General features: G+C 47.7%; 1 protein-coding gene across 2 annotated transcripts in view; it reads right to left on the reverse strand.

Annotated features, from left to right (window-relative positions):
* Nucleotides 1-16,471, reverse strand: part of LOC136621640 (dimethylaniline monooxygenase [N-oxide-forming] 2-like) — a 63,277-nt gene that overhangs the window by 46,206 nt on the left and 600 nt on the right. The window contains exon 1 of one of the 2 annotated variants that reach the window (XM_066597279.1): nucleotides 13,397-13,416. The exons of the other annotated variant lie outside the window; for it this stretch is intronic. The gene's annotated coding sequence lies outside the window, so the exon portion shown is untranslated. Of the gene's footprint in view, nucleotides 1-13,396; nucleotides 13,417-16,471 lie in introns of those variants that run through there. 2 annotated transcript variants of the gene reach the window in all.

The following is a 16,471-nucleotide window of genomic DNA, read 5'->3' on the forward strand; positions in this document are numbered from 1 at the left end:
CCCTGCAACATCGGTTTCATCTGCCAGTACACCGACTGCTGTGCGACGTGCCCACATGGTAGAACTCTACGCTCCACATGTTGGCCAGGCTCTATGAGCAGCGTAGAGCTATAGTGGAATACCAACTCCAACATGGGCGGCGCAGTGGGAGTCAGCCTCCTCAATTATTTTCAGAAGAGTGGGCCTGGTTGGCAGACATCTGCCAGGTCCTTGGAAAGTTTGAGGAGTCTACCCAGGTGGTGAGCGGCGATGCTGCAATCATTAGCGTCACCATTCCTCTGCTATGCCTCTTGAGAAGTTCCTTGCATAGCATAAAGGCAGACGCTTTGCGCTCGGAAACAGTGCCGGGGGAAGACAGTATGTCGCTGGATAGTCAGAGCACCCTACTGTCTATCTCAGCGCGGTGAGGAGGAGGAGGAGGAGGAGGAGGAGGAGGAGGAAGATGAAGAGGAGGGGGAAGAGACAGCTTGGCCCACTGGTGAGGGTACACATGCTGCTGGCCTGTCATCCTTTCAGCGTGTATGGCCTGAGGAGGAGGAGGAGGAGGAGGAGGATCCTGAAAGTGATCTTCCTAGTGAGGACAGTCATGTGTTGCGTACAGGTACCCTGGCACACATGGCTGACTTCATGTTAGGATGCCTTTCTCGTGACCCTCGCGTTACATGCATTCTGGCCACTACGGATTATATGGGTGTACACACTGCTCGACCCACGGTATAAGGAGAACCTTTCCACTCTCATACCCGAAGAGGAAAGGGGTTAGAGAGTGTTGCTATACCACAGGACCCTGGCGGACAAACTGATGGTAAAATTCCCATACGACAGCGCTAGTGGCCGAAGGCGCAGTTCCGAGGGCCAGGTAGCAGGGGAGGCGCGGAGATCAGGCAGCATGTACAGCACAGGCAGTGCAATACTCTTTAAGGCCCTTGACTGCTTTATGGCTCCCCAGCAAGACTGTCACCGCTCCCCAGTCACGGCTGAGTTGGCGGGAGCACTGTAAAAGGATGGTGAGGGAGTACGTAGCCGATCGCACGACCGTCCTCCGTGACGCCTCTGCCCCCTACAACTACTGGGTGTCGAAGCTGGACACATGGCCTGAACTCACGCTGTATGCCCTGGAGGTGCTTGCTTGTCCTGCGGCTAGCGTCTTGTCAGAGAGGATGTTTAGTGCGGCTGGGGGAATCATCACAGATAAGCGTACCCGCCTGTCAACCGACAGTGCCGACAGGCTAACACTCATCAAGATGAACAAAGCCTGGATTTCCCCAGACTTCTCTTCTCCACCAGCGGACAGCAGCGATACCTAAGCAATACGTAGGCTGCACCCGCGGATGGAAGCATCGTTCTGTATCCCATCAAAAACGGGGACCTTTTCGCTTCATCAATCTGTGTATAATATTCCTCCTCCTCCTCCTCCTGCTCCTCCTCCTGAAACCTCACATAATCACGCCGAACGGGCAATTTTTCTTAGGCCCACAAGGCTCAGTCATATAATTTTTCTAAACAATTTTTAGACGTTTCAATGCTCATTAAAGCGTTGAAACTTTCACCTCAACCAATTTTTATTTTAACTGGGCTGCCTCCTGGCCTAGTTACCAATTAAGCCACATTAACCAAAGCGATTAATGGGTTTCACCTGCCCTCTTGGTTGGGCATGGGCAATTTTTCAGAGGTACATTAGTACTGTTGATACACCAATTTTTGGGGGCCCTCGCCTACAGTGTAATCAAATTAATTTTTAGCCCACCTGCATTACAGCTGACGTTACATCAGCTGTGTTGGGCACTGCAATGGGATGTATTTATGTACCGCCGGTGGCTTCCTGGCACCCACCCATGCTGTGGGTCCACAGGGAGTTGTAAATGCATCTGTGTCCACTTCTAAAGAACCCCAGTCTGACTGGGGCATGCAGTGTGGGCCGAAGCCCACCTGCATTAAACATGACATTATTACTAGAGATGAGCGAACGTGTTCGTCCGAGCTTGATATTCGTGCGAATATTAGGGTGTTCGGGATGTTCGTTATTCGTAACGAACACCATGCGGTGTTCGGGTTACTTTCACTTCCTTCCCTGAGACGTTAGCGCGCTTTTCTGGCCAATTGAAAGACAGGGAAGGCATTACAACTTCCCCCTGTGACGTTCAAGCCCTATACCACCCCCCTGCTGTGAGTGGCTGGGGTGATCAGGTGTCCGCCGAATATAAAAGTCGGCCCCTCCCGCGGCTCGCCTCAGATGCCGTGTGAGTTAGATGAGGGACAGTGCTGTTTGTACCGGAGCTGCTGTAGGGAAAGAATTGGTAGTTAGTGTAGGCTTCAAGACCCCCAAAAGGTCCTTATTAGGGCCATTGATAGCTGTGTGTTGGCTGCTGTTAGCAGTGGCAATTATTTTTTTTCTCAAAATCGCCTCTGCAGAGCGTTGCACCCGGCATTAGGGACAGAAGTGGTGCATAGGCAGGGAGAGTGTTAGGAGTGAGTGTAGCCTTCAAGAACCTCAACGATCCTTTCTAGGGCCATATTTAACCGTGTGCAGTACTGTGCTGGCTGCTGTTAGCTGTGCTGCATTTTTTTTTTCTTCTCAAAATCGCCTCTGCAGAGCATTGCACCCTCCATTGATACTGCAGGGAAAGAATTGTGTAGGCAGGGCCACAACACAGTTATTATTCATTGAATATACGCAGTGCTGCCTTTTGGTGGAAAAAAACTGAAAATAATTGTATTTGTCCTGCCTCTGTCCATCCTAAGGGCGGTGGACACGTGTCGGCTGCGTGTGCAACGTTTAACAATCAGATGCACCCAGCTACGTTTTACTCCTGGCTTCGCCATTTGCTTTCCTTAATTGGGAAAAAAAATACCTGCTCTGCCTGAGTTAATAACTCTGCTACCCTCACGTTCTGTGCCACATTAGCAGGGCCACAGCACAGTTATTAAACTTCTCATGTTCATTGAATATACGCAGTGTTGCCTTTTGGTGGAAAAAAACTGAAAATAATTGTATTTGTCCTGCCTCTGTCCGTCCTAAGGGCGGTGGACACGTGTCGGCTGCGTGTGCAACGTTTAACAATCAGATGCACCCAGCTACGTTTTACTCCTGGCTTCGCCATTTGCTTTCCTTAATTGGGAAAAAAAATACCTGCTCTGCCAGAGTTAATAACTCTGCTACCCTCACGTTCTGTGCCACACTAGCAGGGCCACAGCACAGTTATTAAACTTAGATTATTCATTCACTAGAGGCAGTGGGGCCTTTCGTTTTCAAAAAAGGGAAAAAATTATACTTGGCTGCAGTCTTGCGCCAATTTATTTCCTGCCTGTGAAATCAAATCACTGGTAATACAGCATGCTGAGGGGTAGGGGTAGGCCTAGAGGACGTGGACGCGGCCGAGGACGCGGAGGGCCAAGTCAGGGTGTGGGCACAGGCCGAGCTCCTGATCCAGGTGTGTCGCAGCCGACTGCTGCGCGATTAGGAGAGAGGCACGTTTCTGGCGTCCCCACATTCATCGCCCAATTAATGGGTCCACGCGGGAGACGGTTATTAGAAAATGAGCAGTGTGAGCAGGTCCTGTCCTGGATGGCAGAAAGTGCTTCAAGCAACCTATCGTCAACACGCAGTTCTGCGCCGTCCACTGCTGCAAATCCGAATCCTCTGTCTGCTGCTCCTCCTTCCTCCCAGCCTCCTCACTCCACTACAATGACACCTGCTCAGGAGCGGGAACACTCTCAGGAACTGTTCTCGGGCCCCTGCTTAGATTGGGCAGCAGCGGTTCCTCTCCCACCAGAGGAGTTTATCGTCACTGATGCCCAACCATTCGAAAGTTCCCGGGGTCCGGGGGAAGAGGCTGGGGACTTCCGCCAACTGTCTCAACAACTTTCTGTGGGTGAGGAGGACGATGACGATCAGACACAGTTGTCTTGCAGTGAGGTAGTAGTAAGGGCAGTAAGTCCGAGGGAGCAGCGCACAGAGGATTCGGAGGAAGAGCAGCAGGACGATGAGGTGACTGACCCCACCTGGTGTGCAACGCTTACTCAGGAGGACAGGTCTTCAGAGGGGGAGTCAAGGGCATCAGCAGGGCAGGTTGCAAGAGGCAATGCGGTGGCCAGGGGTAGAGGCAGGGCCAGACCGAATAATCCACCAACTGTTTCCCAAAGAGCCCCCTCGCGCCATGCCACCCTGCAGAGGCCGAGGTGCTCTAAGGTCTGGCAGTTTTTCACAGAGACGCCTGACGACCGACGAACAGTGGTGTGCAACCTTTGTCGCGCAAAGCTCAGCCGGGGAGCCAACACCAACAGCTTCACCACCACCACCATGCGCAGACATATGATGGCCAAGCACCCCACAAGGTGGGACGAAGGCCGTTCAGCGCCTCCGGTTTGCACCCCTGCCTCTCCCCCTGTGCCCCAACCTGCCACTGATCTCAGTTGCAACCCCCCTCTCAGGACACAGGCACTACCGCCTCATGGCCTGCACCCACACCCTCATCTCCGCTGTCCTCGGCCCCATCCAGCAGTGTAGTTCAGCGCACCATCCAGCCGTCGCTTGCGCAACTGTTGGAGGGCAAGCGCAAGTACGCCGCCACGCACCCGCGCGCTCAAACGTTAACCGTCCGCATAGCAAAATTCATCAGCCTTGAGATGCTGCCGTATAGGGTTGTGGAAACGGAGTCCTTCAAAAGTATCATGGAGGCGGCGGCCCGCGCTACTCAGTTCCCAGTCGCCACTACTTTTCCCGATGTGCCGTCCCAGCCCTGCACGACCACGTCTCCCGCAACATTGTACGCACACTCACCAACGCGGTTACTGCCACGGTCCACTTAAGAACGGACACGTGGACAAGCACAGGCGGGCAGGGCCACTACATCTCCCTGACGGCACATTGGGTGAATTTAGTGGAGGCTGGGACAGAGTCAGAGCCTGGGACCGCTCACGTCCTACCCACCCCCAGAATTGCGGGCCCCAGCTCGGTGGTGGTATCTGCGGAGGTGTATGCTTCCTCCACTAAAGCACCCTCCTCCTCCTCCTCTGTCTCGCAATCAAGATGTGTTAGCAGCAGCATGTCGCCAGCAGTCGGTGTCGCGCGGTGTGGCAGCACAGCGGTGGGCAAGCGTCAGCAGGCCATGCTGAAACTACTCAGCTTAGGAGAGAAGAGGCACACGGCCCACGAACTGCTGCAGGGTCTGACACAGCAGACCGACCGCTGGCTTGCGCCGCTGAGCCTCCAACCGGGCATGGTCGTGTGTGACAACGGCCGTAACCTGGTGGCGGCTCTGCAGCTCGGCAGCCTCACGCACGTGCCATGGTTGGTGCAATTTGGTGGTTCAGCGCTTTCTGAAAAGCTACCCACGCTTGTCAGACCTGCTCGTAAAGGCGCGCCGGCTCTGCGCACATTTCCGCAAGTCCCACACGGACGCTGCCACCCTGCGCACCCTGCAACATCACTTTAAGCTGCCAGTGCACCGACTGCTGTGCGACGTGCCCACACGGTGGAACTCTACGCTCCACATGTTGGCCAGGCTCTATGAACAACGTAGAGCTATAGTCGAATACCAACTCCAACATGGGCAATCCTCAATTCCTTTCAGAAGAGTGGGCCTGGTTGGCAGACATCTGCCATGTCCTTGGTAATATTGAGGAGTCTAGCCAGGTGGTGAGCGGCGATGCTACAATCATTAGCGTCACCATTCCTCTGCTATGCATCTTGAGAAATTCCCTGCAAACCATAAAAGCAGCTGCTTTGCGCTCGGAAACGGGGGCGGGGGAAGACAGTATGCCGCTGGATAGTCAGGGCACCCTCCTGTCTATTTCTCAGCGCGTACAGGAGGAGGAGGAGGAGCATGAGGAGGATGAGGAGGAGGGGGAAGAGACAGCTTGGCCCGCTGCTGACGGTACACCGGCTGATTGCCTGTCATCCTTTCAGCGTGTATGGCCTGAGGAGCAGGAGGAGGAGGAGGATCCTGAAAGTGATCTTCCTAGTGAGGACAGCCATGTGTTGCGTACTGGTACCCTGGCACACATGGCTGACTTCATGTTAGGATGCCTTTCTCGTGACCCTCGCGTTGCACGCATTCTGGCCACAACGGATTACTGGGTGTACACACTGCTCGACCCACGCTATAAGGAGAACCTGCCCACTCTTTCCCGAAGAGGAAAGGGGTTCGAGAGTGTTGCTATACCACAGGACCCTTGTGGACAAGCTGATGGTAAAATTCCCAGCCGACAGCGCTACTGGCAGAAGGCGCAGTACCGAGGGCAAGGTAGCAGGGGAGGTGCGGAGATCGAGCAGCATGTACATCCCAGGCAGTGCAACAGTCTTTAAGGGCCTGGCCAGCTTTATGGCTCCCCACCAAGACTGTGTCACCGCTCCCCAGTCAAGGCTGAGTCGGCGGGAGCACTGTAAAAGGATGGTGAGGGAGTACGTAGCCGATCGCACGACCATCCTCGGTGACGCCTCTGCCCCCTACAACTACTGGGTGTCGAAGCTGGACACGTGGCCTGAACTAGCGCTGTATGCCCTGGAGATGCTTGCTTGTCCTGCGGCTAGCGTCTTGTCGGACAGGGTGTTTAGTGCGGCTGGGGGAATCATCACAGATAAGCGTACCCGCCTGTCAACCGACAGTGCCGACAGGCTAACACTCATCAAGATGAACAAAGCCTGGATTTCCCCAGACTTCTGTTCTCCACCAGCGGACAGCAGCGATACGTAAGCAATACGTAGGCTGCACCCGCGGATGGAAGCTACGTTCTCTCTCACCATCCAAAACGGGGACATTTCTGCTTCATCAATCTGTGTCTAATATTCCTCCTCCTCCTCCTGCTCCTCCTCCTGAAACCTCACGTAATCACGCTGAACGGGCAATTTTTCTTAGGGCCACAAGGCTCACTCAAATAATTTTTCTGAACAATTTTTATAAGTTTCAATACGCTTAAAAGCGTTGGAACTTTAACTTGAACCAATTTTTCGTTACACTGGGCTGCCTCCAGGCCTAGTTACCACTTAAGCCACATTAACCAAAGCGATTCACCTGCCATCTTGGTTGGGCATGGCCAATTTTTACTGAGGTACATTAGTACTGTTGGTACACCAATTTTTTGGGGCCCTCACCTACAGTGTAATCATAGCAATTTGTAGGTTCTTCGCCTGCACTCATGGTACAGAAAGGTGTGTGGGGTTGGCCTACACTTTAGCTACATAAATGTAATTTGGGCCTTGGCTATACTAAGGCTACTGAAATGGAACTAAGACTGCGCTCCCACTATACTGCTGCTTCAGAATTGTTACTGGGGCCTGTCTTGAGTGCTACTATTGCTGACATGGAATGAAGACTGCGCTCCCGCTATACTGCTGCTTCGGAATTGTTACTGGGGCCTGTCTTGAGTGCTACTATTGCTGACATGGAACGAAGACTGCGCTCCTCCTATAATGCTGCTACTGATATGTTAGTGGGGCCTGTCCTAATGCTACGGCTGAAATGTTACGAATTCTGGGCTCTGCCTATACCGCTGCTAATGGTATGTCTCTGGGGTGTGGAAACAGAGGCTTCCCAAAGACATGATGGCGGCGAGACCATTTCCCACCAACGCGGTTACTGTTAAGGTGCATATAACCACGGACACGTGGAGAGGACACGTAGTGCCTCAAAAACATCCCCCTCCTCTTCCAACAGGGAAAACATTCTTGGCAAATGCCTTTGCATTGGTTCGTCTGGTGGCAGTCCAAGAATTTCACCTTTACCGACACAACAAGAGAGCCCCCACACCATCCCCCCGCCACGGCCCACTTAATCCTGGCCGCATTCCGAAAACCAACAAAATACAACCGTGCTACTAGGTCCGCAGTCACCACCGCATTACCACCAACGCGGTTACTGTTAAGGTACATATTACCAGTCTGACTGGGGCATGCAGACACCTTGACAGAATGAATAGTGTGTGGCACATAGGTTCCCCATTGCTATGCCCACGTGTGCAGCTCCTGATGGCGGTGGCACAGGATTCTATTTCTCATTGCTTCTGTACAGCATTGTGGGCTATCGCCCCGCCCCTTTTAAAGAGGGTCGCTGCCTAGCCGTGCCAACCCTCTGCAGTGTGTGCCTGCGGTTCCTTCTCATGGCAGACGCACTTCTAAATAGACATGAGTGTGGCGTGGCATGAGGGCAGCTGAAGGCTGCGCAGGGACACTTTGGTGTGCGCTGTGGGGGGGAGGGGGGGCGGTTGGGCAGCATGTAACCCAGGAGAAGTGGCAGCGGAGTGTCATCCAGGCAGTGATTGTGCTTTGTTGTAGCTAGTGTGGTGCTTAGCAAAGGTATGCCATGCTAATGAGGGCTTTTCAGAAGTAAAAGTTGTTGGGAGGGGGGGGGGGGCGGGCCCACTCTTGCCGGTATTGTGGCTTAATAGTAGGACCTGTGAACTTGAGATGCAGCCCAACATGTAGCCCCTCGCCTGCCCTATCCGTTTCTGTGTTATTCCCATCACTTTCTTGAATTGCCCAGATTTTCACACATGAAAACCTTAGCGAGCATCGGCGAAATACAAAAATGCTCTGGTCGCCCATTGACTTCAATAGGGTTCGTTATTCGAAACGAACCCTCGAACATCGCGGGAAGTTCGTTTCGAATAACGAACACCCGAACATTTTGGTGTTCGCTCATCTCTAATTATTACCTCTGCTGTGATGGACAATGCAATGGGATATTTTTATGTACCGCCGGTGGCTTCCTGGCACCCACCCATGCTGTGGGTCCACAGGGAGTTGTAACTACATGTGTCCACTTCTAAAGAACCCCAGTCTGACTGGGGCATGCAGTGTGGGCCGAAGCCCACCTGCATTAAACATGACATTATTACCTCAGCTGTGATGGGCAATGCAATGGGATTTATTTATGTAAATAAATTTATAAAAAAACGCGGTCTGACTGGGGCATGCAGACACCTTGACAGAATGAATAGTGTGTGGTACATAGGTTCCCCATTGCTATGCCCACGTGTGCAGCTCCAGATGGAGGTGGCACAGGATTGGATTTCTCATTGCTTCTGTACAGCATTGTGGGCTATCGCCCCGCCCCTTTTAAAGAGGGTCGCTGCCTAGCCATGCCAACCCTCTGCAGTGTGTGCCTGCGGTTCCTCCTCATGGCAGACGCACTTATAAATAGACATGAGGGTAGCGTGGCATGAGGGCAGCTGAAGGCTGGGCAGGGACAGTTTGGTGTGCGCTGTGGACACTGGGTCGTGGGGGGGGGGGTGGTTGGTCAGCATGTAACCCAGGAGAAGTGACAGCGTAGTGTCATGCAGGCAGTGATTGTGCTTTGTTGGAGGTAGTGTGGTGCTTAGCTAAGGTATCCATTGCTAATGAGGGCTTTTCAGAAGTAAAAGTTGTTGGGAGGGGGAGGCCCACTCTTGCCGCTATTGTGGCTTAATACTGGGACCTGTGAACTTGAGATGCAGCCCAACATGTTGCCCCTCGCCTGCCCTATCCATTGCTGTGTCGTTCCCATTACTTTCTTGAATTGCCCAGATTTTCACAAATGAAAACCTTAGCGAGCATCGGCGATATACAAAAATGCTCGGGTCGCCCATTGACTTCAATGGGGTTCGTTACTCGAAATGAACCCTCGAGCATCGCGAAAAGTTCGTCTCGAGTAACGAGCACCCGAGCATTTTGGTGCTCGCTCATCTCTAGTCATTAGTATAAGAAGGTCATCTGCGAGTGCAGCTGTAGTATGTGTAAGGTTTCCAGCCTTCAGTCCCTGTATGTTGGTGTTTTGTCTAATTTGTTGTAATAGTCTCCACTACTAATACAAACAAGGTAGGGGATAGTGGGCAACCTTCTCTGGTCCCATTTGGGATAGGGAAGGAATCTGAGAGAGTTCCATTTATGTGGATTCTGGCTAAAGGATTTGAGTAAAAAGTAAGGATGGCGGTTATGAATTGTTTGGGAAGATCAAATTTTATTAACGAGATTACCATGAAGTCCCAGCTCACTCTATCAAAGGCCTTTTCGGCATCTGTTCCCAGAAGTTCCAATGGTATTTTGGTATTTTTAGCATAATGAATGGCATTTATGATATGAAATGTATTGAATTTCCCTTCTCTGCGTGGGACAAAACCCACCTGATCTGGGTGGAAAAAATTGGTAAGTAAAGGGAATATACATTGGGCTATAAGTTTTGCTTAAATTTTAAGATCTACATCCAATAAGGATATAGGGCAGTTGTTGCTCCAATGTTTTGGTATTAGAGTTATAAATGCCTCCAGGGATTGTTTGGGGAGACTTGCCCCTGAAAGAAGTGAGTTGCATAGATCTGTGAAGATTGGGAGAAGTAGTTTGGAGAATGTTTTGTAGTAAATGATTGGGAGTCTGTCTGGTCTTGGGCTCTTTCCGTTGGGATAGACTTAAAGGGGTTGTCCCGCGAAAGCAAGTGGGGGTATACACTTCTGTATGGCCATATTAATGCACTTTGTAATATACATCGTGCATTAAATATGAGCCATACAGAAGTTATTCACTTACCTGTTCCGTTGCTAGCGTCCTCGTCTCCATGGTGCCGTCTAATTTCAGCGTCTAATCGCCCGATTAGACGTGCTTGCGCAGTCCGGTCTTCTCCCTGGTGAATGGGGCCGCTCGTGCCGGAGAGCTGCTCCTCGTAGCTCCGCCCCGTCACGTGTGCCGATTCCAGCCAATCAGGAGGCTGGAATCGGCAATGGAACGCACAGAGCCCACGGTGCACCATGGGAGAAGACCTGCGGTCCACCGTGGGTGAAGATTCCGGCGGCCATCTTAGCAAGGTAAGGAAGAAGTCGCCGCAGCGCGGGGATTCGGGTAAGTACTATCCTTTTTTTTTTTAACACATGCATCGGGTTTGTCTCGCGCCGAACGGGGGGCCTATTGAATAAAAAAAAACCAGTTTCGGCGCGGGACAACCCCTTTAAGCACGTTTTCCACTTCAGAAGTGGTGAATGGATTGAGTAGGTTAGATTTATCCTCGTTAGATAATGTAGGTAGTTTGAGAGTTTCTAAGAAAGCTAGCGTTGTAGTAGCAGTGTGGCTGTGGTCCTCCGTTGGGGTGTCTGTAGAGAGGTTGTAAAATTTTTCAAAATCAGTGGCTATGTCATTTGTAGATGTTGCTATGCTGCCTGATGTTTTTATTTTGAAGCAAAGGCTTTTTCTTTTTGTTTTTTTAAATAATTTTGACATGATTTTTGAACCCCTGTCTCCATGCATATATATCTTTTGGAGGAGAAAAAAGTCTTTGCAGCCTTTATGTTGAGACTATTTTTAAGTTTCTCTCTAAGACTTCAATTCTTGGAGGGTGTCTTTATTTTAAGAGTTTTTGTGTATTTTTTAAGCTTGAGATCTGTGCTAGCAGAGAATTTATTTCCTTTTCTATTAGTTTCTTAACCTTTGACCCCAGGGCTATCAATTCTCCTCTAATAAATGCTTTGTGCGATTCCCAGAGGATCGGGGTAGAGATGTCTGGGGTGTTATTAATTTAAAAAAATTCTTCTAATTTCCCAGAGAGTGTGGAGCAATGTTTGTCATTACTTATTAATGTGCAATTTAGGCACCAAGTCCACTCTCTAAGAGGGAAATTATGTATTGGGGATAACAAAGATATTGGTGCGTGGTCTGAAATCATTATAGGACTAATGTCCGCTTCTTTGACAGATTGAATGTGTTTTTCAGATATTAGCAGATAATTAGAGATGAGCGAACATACTCGCTAAGGACAATTGCTCGAGTGAGCATTCTCCTTAGCGAGTACCTGCCCGCTCGGAAGAAAAGGTTCGGGTGCCGGCACGGGTGAGCGGTGAGTTGCGGGAGGGAGCGAGAGATCTCCCCTCCGTCCCCCCCTGCTCTCCCCCGCCACTTCCCACCCCCTGCCGGCACCCGAACATTTTCTTCCTAGCGGGCAGGTACTTGTTAAGGGCAATGCTCGCTCGAGCAATTGTCCTTAGCGAGTATGCTCGCTCATCTCTACAGATAATCTATTCTATGAAAGGTTGAGTGTATGTGAGAGAAAAAGGTGTATTCTTTGTCTTCAGGGTGTAAAATCCTCCATGCGTGTTGGAGGTTCAGTTCAGATAAAGTTCATTTTAGTTTGCGAATTTGTTTATGGGGAATTGATTATACAGTTGATGTAGTGTCTCTGGAGGGGTCTATTGCGAATTCTGCTAATCTCTCCAGGGTGCAAATTAACCACGGGATCTGATTTTGGTTTGGTTCATAAAGGGTAGCAAAGGAAACCCTATTAGCTATTGTGCCCTTTAAAAAGATGCATCTGCTACTAGGGTCAATTTTTTGAAGTGGACGTATAAAGGGGATATTTTTCCCAATCGCGATTGAAACCCCTCTTGAGGCTGAAGAATATGTGCTATGGAACCATTGATTAAAGGCGTAGGAAGTGAGTTTACGTATATGGTTGTGTCTTAGATGAGTCTTCTGTAAAAACACTATTTCTGATTTTAGTTTTTTTAGTAGGGAAAAAATTCAGCTCCTCTTTTGGGGAGTGTTCATTCCTTTAACTTTAAAAGATGTGTATTTAATATTGGTCATGTTAAGTGTATTTCACATATTTAATGTGTTTTACATCAATCTTTGATGTTGAGATTAATTGACAGCCTGTCTCGTTGACAAAAAAAACCTGTATAAAAGACTTGTCTTGAAAATCGGCGAGTAAAACAGTTTAAAGGTACCCGGACAGGAGAAGGACCTAACTGGGGAAGACTGTCTTCTCAGCGCCTTAACTTGTGCACTTAATCACTTAATGAAAAGATCCGACCAAGGCTCCAACCCCTGCCTGTGTGAATGGGGGGGGGGGGGGGGAGGGGGTGGACATACTTCATAGACTTTGAGTAGACCACCGAGACTTAATTGATATTTTCATAATAAAACTTCAATAGTATTTTGAAAATTATGAAAATCGTGTCTGTTATTAATTTCTTGGTTGATAAAGTAAAATCTTAAACAGACCTTAGTTTAGAATATGGTTGTGAGAAAAAAAATTGTTTTATGTTACCTAGTGTTGAGTCCCTCTATTTTCTAGTAAAACTTCAACACTAACTTTTAAATGTATTACTTGTGTTTGTTATTTACCTTGTGTTTGGTAAATTCTTTAAACAGATCTTAATTTCAACTTTAGCTGTGAAAAACCATCAGGTCAGTACCAAGACCCTTAGTATTCTCCCAGCACAAGCATAGGTGGCCAGACAGTTGCCAAAACATTTGTATCCATCTGGTCAGAGCCTCCCTCTATCCCCCCACCCCCCCCAGCGGCCTCGCAAAGGCAGGGCCCACAGAGGAACCAGGGACCCCGGCCAGAAGGAGGCCAAGTGGACCCAAAATCTGAATGGGAATATTACCCATTCTTTGAGCTGATAGATCCCTATTGGGGCAAATATTCCAACTCACAGTTTCTTTGATTGCCAAGACAACTAGAAGTTCTGTGTCCTTGGTTTCATAGAGAGTTCTTTCCACAAAGCATGAGACAACTCTGTCATTCCTGATACTTGGGAGAAAAGCCAAAGAAAAAACAAGAACATAATAGTTTTAGATAATAGTTAAATATCTTTGACAAGTAAATATAACTTTGGCCACGATAGCCCACATGAGGGAACAATGGGAACTAATATCAGAGATGATGATTAAGAGTCTAAGTATTTCTGGATGTCTTGGTCTTTGAATTGAGACTCCTTCCCTCTGCCCTTGTAAGTTGATGTATCTGGTTTTGAGTTTGGACTGGTAGCCAAAGAGGAATTTCAATAGGAGGAATTCCCATCTTCTTCTAGACGCCCTTTAGGTCTTCCAGGGATCTAATCATGATCTGCTGGCCTTCTTTAAAGGTAGCAAGGCATAAGGGGTAAAGCCATTTGACCGGAAGTTTCTTCACTCTCATGGTGTCCGTGGGAGGTTTCAGGATATGCCTTTTGGCCAATGTGCTTGGTGCCAAGTCTTGAAAGAGCAGGATTTTGTTATTTTCAAAAAGAATTTCAGGAGCCCCCCTTGCTTTTTGAAGGATGGCTGCCATGTTCACAAAATTTACAGGACTGCAGGATTCCGTCTCAGAGCCCTCCCCATGCACGAGCTCCTGGGGGGGACCTTCCTTTCCCACTGCTAGCCAAACCACACCCCCCACAATATTCTTATGTATCAAGACCCCACACCAATATTTCCTGACTAACACGCTCAAGCACAAGAATGTCACAGTAATTTACTGAGGTATGGCAGACTTGCAAGAAACAAACCATTACAATCTAAATAGGGTGAAAGGTTGACCATTGATATACGGGACATCGAAATAAAACTGTCTAAATAAAACAGATAATCCATTTAGCAAGGGCATAAAGAATGGGAAATCTGATAAGCTAGAAAGCCGGCTGCATTTACTGACAATTGATTCCTCATCAAATTTTCTATCAGATATGAAAGTCAGTCTTTTAAAAATATTAATTTGGTTCCAAGATGAAGGCTTGTAAAATGGCCACTATGTTGGACACCACCCCTCTCAGATTTGCCCCCTTTTCCTTAGCAACATGCAAAATACAGGATGGTATTCCCAACCACCATTTTCCATTTATTCTGGTGTCCCCATACCTTCGGACCACCCTGCATATATACTTTTTAATCTTTTTAGACAGGTGTGGAAAAAATGCTTTAAAAAATTAATACTTTTTTGGTCCATTAACAAAATGTTACATTATTGAGCAAAGTCTGAATCTAAATCAAATTAATATTTGGTGTGACCAGCCTTTACCTTCAAAATGGCATCAATTATATTAAGATACACTTGCACACAGTTTTTGAAATTACTTGGAAGGGAGATTGTTCAAAACATTTTGCAGAACTAGCCTGTGGATGCAGGCTTCCTCAAAAGTGTTGATATCATGGCTCTGTGTGGGCTATACCATCAATTTCAGGACTCGTTTTACATTCTTTACACTGAAAATAGTTCTTACTGTATGCTTGGGGTCATTGTCCTGCTGCAGAATTAATTTGGAGCCAATCAGATGCCTCCCTGGTGGTATTACATGATGGATAAGTATCTGCCTGTATTTCTCAACATTGAGGACACCATTAGGGCTCAGTAAGATGAGCAATTTTTTTTATGCATGTATAGGTACATTTAAAAATGCCTCTATTAGAACTATCGCTTTCCAATAAAAGTGGTCACATGTCCGTTTTTCACCAGCGCTAAAAATTCGCACCGTCGAAAGATTGGACAGTGATTTTTACTTCGCACAAAAACGCAGTTTTCGTGCAAAGCAATGCAACTTTGACAGTAGGAAGTCCTACTGCCAAAGCCCTTAAATAAGCCCTAGCTGCAGGGGAAAAAACTAGTAATAATACATCAACTGGGAGCGCTGTCCGGCTTCAGTGCGTGTTCATTCATTTAAACCACTCCATAACATTCTATTTACTAGAACTAGACTGGGTGTTTGCCTTTCTCACGGTATGCCAGCTCCAGATAATCTTTTAATCCCTTAATTTTTTTTTTTTTTTTTTTTTTTTTTAAGCATACATAAAACTAAGACTTCACTGAAGCATAAGAAAGTTGGCATTGTGTCATACAGGTGGAATATTATATAAGCACAGAAAACATATCATAATTCATATTATAATTCAATTAATAAATTTACATAAGGCCCTCTTCACACATGTTTTTTTATAAAGGCATGCGAAAAACACATGCATCAAACTAAAAATCACACAGAATCGCACAGAAACAGCAGGTAAATGGCTTGCAAAATCGGATGGATTCATACGGTAAGAATTTGCAAATATCTGTGCACATAATCCCTTAGGCCAACTTCACACGGGTGTATTTGCATCCCCCCCCCCCAAAAAAAAAACACAACATGCTGTATTTTTGTGCACTTAAAGTCCTCATAGCAGTCAATGGGGATGTACAAATGTGCACGTAGGTGTAACTGTGCAGGAAAAGAACACATCTGGAACGCATTAGACTAATTAGCCATTTCAATAGCTGGGAGCATCAGTGCATACTATTTTGCTGGGTTTTGCGCATGTCCTGTACTCACTTGTGCGCATGCAAAAAACAGCAATATATATGTGATGTGCGCCCAATAAAGCAACATTTGTTACGCAAATATGTGGTGCTTATTTGTATGCAAATACGAATAAACTCTTTTGAAGCTGACCATAGAGTAAGGGTTTAAAATGTTCGCTTCAAGACAACCCGTTTTCCATACGTAACCCCTTTATACAACAAAACCTTCAACAAAATGTATTTAGATATATATAATCTGGAATCCTTATAAAGCATATTATCATTCAAATTGTGATATCCCAGCTGTTTTCAAATGTGGAATGCAACAAGTCAACATTCATTCTACTAGTATATTAATTGTTGAATGGATCTCAATAGAAACTAAACGCTAAAGCTAAACTAAAATGAAAGACACTTTAATGCTAACATATCATGTAACCAATCTGTAATAATTAGAAATGACAAATATTACTCATTTA

Source organism: Eleutherodactylus coqui, chromosome 3 (assembly GCF_035609145.1).
Source record: "Eleutherodactylus coqui strain aEleCoq1 chromosome 3, aEleCoq1.hap1, whole genome shotgun sequence".
NCBI classification, from domain to species: domain Eukaryota; kingdom Metazoa; phylum Chordata; class Amphibia; order Anura; family Eleutherodactylidae; genus Eleutherodactylus; species Eleutherodactylus coqui.